The sequence below is a fragment of the Arvicanthis niloticus genome, chromosome 2 (genome assembly GCF_011762505.2).
Source record: "Arvicanthis niloticus isolate mArvNil1 chromosome 2, mArvNil1.pat.X, whole genome shotgun sequence".
Lineage (NCBI taxonomy): Eukaryota > Metazoa > Chordata > Mammalia > Rodentia > Muridae > Arvicanthis > Arvicanthis niloticus.
The window spans coordinates 33665957-33670904 of record NC_047659.1 but is presented as its reverse complement, the minus strand read 5'-3'; the positions used below and the strand labels follow the sequence as shown (position 1 = coordinate 33670904).

The 4948-nt window shown below is 41.1% G+C and overlaps 2 non-coding genes across 2 annotated transcripts; one reads left to right on the top strand and one right to left on the bottom strand.

Annotated features, from left to right (window-relative positions):
* Nucleotides 1-327: 327 nt before the first annotated feature.
* Nucleotides 328-398, top strand: Trnag-gcc (transfer RNA glycine (anticodon GCC)). The gene has a single exon. It is a non-coding gene; the product is annotated as a tRNA-Gly (tRNA).
* Nucleotides 399-668: 270 nt separating this feature from the next.
* Trnaa-cgc (transfer RNA alanine (anticodon CGC)) lies at nt 669-740 on the bottom strand. Its single transcript has one exon. It is a non-coding gene; the product is annotated as a tRNA-Ala (tRNA).
* Between the last annotated feature and the right edge of the window lie 4208 nt (nt 741-4948).

Here is a 4948-nt window from a genome sequence, read left to right as displayed (position 1 = left end):
AGTTAGAAAAAAGAAAAGAGAAAAGAAATTCTGTGCCAAAAACCATAAAAATAAAAGCCAAAAAAAGTTAGAAAAAAGAAAAGAGAAAAGAAATTCTGTGCCATGCTCAATGACAAATGTGGAAACCTTTTCTGCCCTAAGATTCTGTGATAGGTGAAACTATCTTCAGATATAATGTGGGTGAGATTAAAACCTTAGGGAGAATAACAAAAGAATTCCGTTTCTTTTCCTGAGTTTTTTGAACATACAAACACATAATTGACAAACCAATGGCTCATATGGAAATATATCCTAGTATAGTATAAGGAAGAGCATAAGCCTGCAGTTGCATTGGTGGTTCAGTGGTAGAATTCTCGCCTGCCACGCGGGAGGCCCGGGTTCGATTCCCGGCCAATGCAGTCACTTACTTTTTATTTTTGTTTGTTTCAAGAAACCTTGTTTTTCTAAAACATTAGCATTAACGAGGAAAGAAACTACGAATTCTTCTTTCTGGTATTTTCGTTCCACTTATTTCTCCAGCAATCATTAGAGCCAGTTTTCCACACTTTGCAGAGTTCTCGTGACGTTTTTGGTTTTGTTTTTCGGTGTTCTGGTGGTGAGCAAAATGTACAAATAAGTAAGGAAAATCTTTCTATTGAGAAAAAATAAAAGATACGTTTACGGCTATTTGGAGATGCCGGGGATTGAACCCGGGACCTCACACATGCGAAGCGCGCGCTCTACCACTGAGCTACATCCCCTAGCCGGTAGTAACTGGCTTCATATACCTACTTATACAACGCACTGAACGCTACTCTAAAGCAAAAATTCTGTCTGACTTTAGTCGATTCCACGATGCATTTTCTTTTTCGTACTTCCTTCTTAGGCTCTGCTCCTGGTGCATCTGATCCGATCCGGTGCAGGGAGCCGGCAGCTAAACTCAGCGGCCAGCCCAATCGCAACGAGGGCAGTCAACAGCAGATTCCAGTTGGAGCCGGGAGCCTTGAACCGCCAGAGGGGCGGGACCGTCCCTCGCCCAGCGCCTTGAGCCTACTGCGCAGGCGCCAAAGGTCCTTGGCTGGTAGCATAGGTGCTGAGCTTTTTCCTCCAGCTAGGTTACAGTTTCCGACTTCTACCTGGAAGTTAAGTCTGCCGGTCTACTGGGCCAGAGGAAAGGAACTCCCGACACTATTCAGTGTGACTCACGAGACCTGTTGCTGCATATGCCTGTCTCTGTATTTACAACTTTTGTGGATTTATGTGGGTATTCTGCACTTTTGGAAACCCCCTATGTCTCAGGAAAACCACGTAAAATCTGTGGTTAACCTAGTGACTTTAACATTTCTGATCGACCGTTAGAGGACCAAATTCCTGTAGGTTTTTTTTTTTTAATTAATTAATTAATTTTTAAAATTAAGATGGAGGTTACAGCCAACTCTTGCAGCAGAAAATGATTTTGCTGTTTGCTCCTCCCTTCTTGGTGGCTTTAGTCTTGTATAAATGTTAAGATAGGGTGGAGAATCTGCCCTGGACGGCTTTTCATTCCTTTGCTATTTACACCTTGAATGATATATGTATAACTAGTTGATAGATACACTTCTAACTCTTTTAATGTCCTCGACCTTCCCTGACCTAACCGCGCCTCAGCCCTAAAGTTCCTTGGCTTGTGCCCAGTTCAGCCCTCCAAAAGGCGGAGCAGAAAGCAGAAAAAAAAAAAAAAAAAAAAAGTTCAAAGTTACTGGGTAAACCACAAGCTTCATAATCACATTCTGCATTAAGAGTAAGCAAATGACTTGTGTTTGCTTACAATGATTTAAACAAATGATAACTCTGATTTTGTTAAATAGAACAAGTCACACTTGAATCGAATTCAGCTATAATAAGGAATGTTTCAAAAGAAGGAGTTGGAGAAACCAGTGGAGGGTTATCAAGGAAGTTTGCTCTATATCCAAAAATATCCCTGCACTCCTTCCCAAGACACTAGAACACACATTTCTTTCTTTCTTCTTTTTTCTTTTATTATTCTTTCATATACTACATCTAGACCAGAGCTTCCCCCCTCCTCCCTCCCCCCATCTCTTCTCCAACTCCCCTCTCCCGCATTCAAGTTCCTATTACCCTACCTCCCCCACCCTTGTTAGTCTTTCCGCAGAAAAGAGCAGGCTTCTCAGGGACAGTGACCAAACATAGCATAACAAGCTATAAGACCAGGTACATATCATCACATCAAGACAGGAAAAGTCGACCCACAGGAAGAAATGGGTCCCACAAGTAGACCCCACTGTTAGCATTCCCACCAGAATACAAAAGGAACATTTTAAAAACTGATTCTGAACCAGATATTGGAGACAAAATCAGATTGCTACCCCCTAGGTTTTCACTAGGGAAACTGGGAAGGATGCATGTTTTTCTGGCAACTTGCTCTGGTATTCTTAGGATCCCTTTTCTCAATCTTCGGTCTATTTAGCTCCTACCGGAAGACTTCCCTTCTTTCCTTTCTTCCCAATCAATTCTGGTTTGTTTGTTTGTTGGTTGTTTGTTTTGGCTTCTAAGGCAGAAGCTTAATAATTAGCCTAGGCTTGTCTTGAACTTGGACAATTCTCCTGTCTACCTTCTGAGTCTGTGGATAACAGAATACGCACACACTACGTTCAAGCCAGGCTCTCAGTAATTCTGAAGATTTCAGCGCTAAGACCAAGGAAGCCTCATCTTAAATGCTCCTTCTTCAAGACCACAGATCCAAAGCCCCTAGAGACTCACCTGATAAAGCAAATGAATCCTGGCTCTAAAACCAACAGAGGCTGTGAAGTGGTGTCACTGGCCTGGCTTAGCCCAGGTGGATAGCTTGAATTTACTGGACCATCTTACCACTGTAGTTGATGGAGAGATAAAAACGGAGGTATATTTCAGAAAAGTCCTTGGATCACATCCATTTTGTGATTCAAATAAAACTGCTCCAGTAGCCTCAAAGGTTTAAAAAAAAAAAAAAAAAAAACTGATCAAATACCACTAACTATATAGAATTTAAAAAGCCAAAGCAAACTAACTAACCAACCAACCAAACAAACAAACAAACAAAGAACCAAACAACTAACCAACCAACCAACCAACCAACCAAACCACAAGCAAAAGCAAACTGATATGCATTCCAAATCCTCTTTTCACTTTATTTTTAAGGACAAGGTCTCACTAAATTGCCCAGGATGGCTATAAACTCTGTAACTAAGACAGACCTTGAAATTTCAATTCCCCTGCCTCAGTCTGCCAGAGAGCTGAATCTCAGGCCTGTGCCACTAGAAGCAGCTCAAACCTCCTTTTGAAGGAAGAGGTATTTGTCTCTGGTACTGTGTTCACTTCTCTTGCCTCTCAGTTCTTGGTTCTCATGATCTGGTAGGCACTGTGCATCCCTCCCTCAGAACCAGCTACAAGTTACTGTGTCCATTCTCAGTCCAGGAAGTGGTTCTCCCTCCTCATTCCTGACTGTGCCTTGGAATCAGGAATCCCTGGGACGGCTTTTGAAACAAAACAAAACAACACAACACAACACAAAACAAAACAAAACAAAACACTAGTTGTTTGATTTTGCTCAAACCTGGACCAACTGAGTTAGATTCTCTAAGGAAGAACGCAGCATCAGTCTCTCTTAAACCATGTGTGTTCACACATACACATGCCTTTATTTGATAACAAGTCCACATATAATGTGATGATGTGGTATATATACACATTTTATAATGACTACAGTTTCATTAACATATCCATCAAAGCCTGTGTCATACTTTAAACCCCAGGACTTATTCATTTTATAACTGAAAACTGGTACCCAGTGGCCAAGTCTCTCCATTTTCCTCACAGTAGTATTTCAAGATTTTTTCAGATGATTTTCATGTCAACCAGCAAAGCTTAATACTAAGCGGGTTGACTCAACTTGACTGCATATTAGTATCGCTTGGAAGGCTGTAAAACTAGACACATACAGGATCTCATCCACAAATGCTCTCATTTAATAGGCATACAGTGGTCTGGGCATTGATGTTTGAAAGGCTTCCGGGTAAGCCTAGCATGAGTCGAGGTAGAGCATCACGGCATTCAAGTCCGTACTTTCTCAAGTTCTTCATTTTGTGTGTGAATATCCAAGGCTGCTGTAATTCTGAAACCGGAAGGCTCATTGCCCAGAGCTCCCCCACACTCAGGAATCCGTGTTGCCGGAGGATGGAGCTGACTCATTCCAATTTCTCTTCCTTATTTTCCTTAATGCAAAATCAAACTGGTGGAGGCAGGTGTTTTAGTGCTAAAAATGAGCATACCTTATCCTCATCTTCTGCGCTCTCTGCGCCACATTCTTATGAATGGATTTCTTAAGTGGATGACCCCGCTGCTTCACGGTGAACTTGAGACTAGGCGATGGGTGGAAGGAGTGCTGTTTGTACTTGGCACCCAGGATGCTTGGTGCTTGTAGCTTCCTCGGTTAAAATCCTGATCGCTTTACTCTAGCAGTTTTTCCAATACACTCTTTTTGTTCCTCGGGATCATAACTGTTAGTAATTCCTCATCACCACAGTTAATTATCATTAATAACAATCTGAGGGCCAAGAAAGCCGCTGATTACATTTATTACAGAGGACCTTAATAAACATTACTCTTTTCAGTCCGTATCCTGAAGTGAAAAATTATAGTGATCAAAATTTACATGTAGAGTCAGAAATAGTCATCTCACAGTAAGTTAGATATTATATGGAAAGGTGCAGATTTTACCACTTAGATTCTAGTTATGAATAGCATGAAACAGAAGGAGGAACGTATTTAAGAGGAGAGAGACATTACAAAATTATCACACATCTGGAAAGTATCAATGGACAGTCATTTTTAAGGAGGGTTATTTTAAGATTGGAAGGACTGAAATAATAATGATCTTAGTGTGGTATGAAAGGGTTTTCAGAATTTAAATGGTGTGTTAAATGACAGAAGT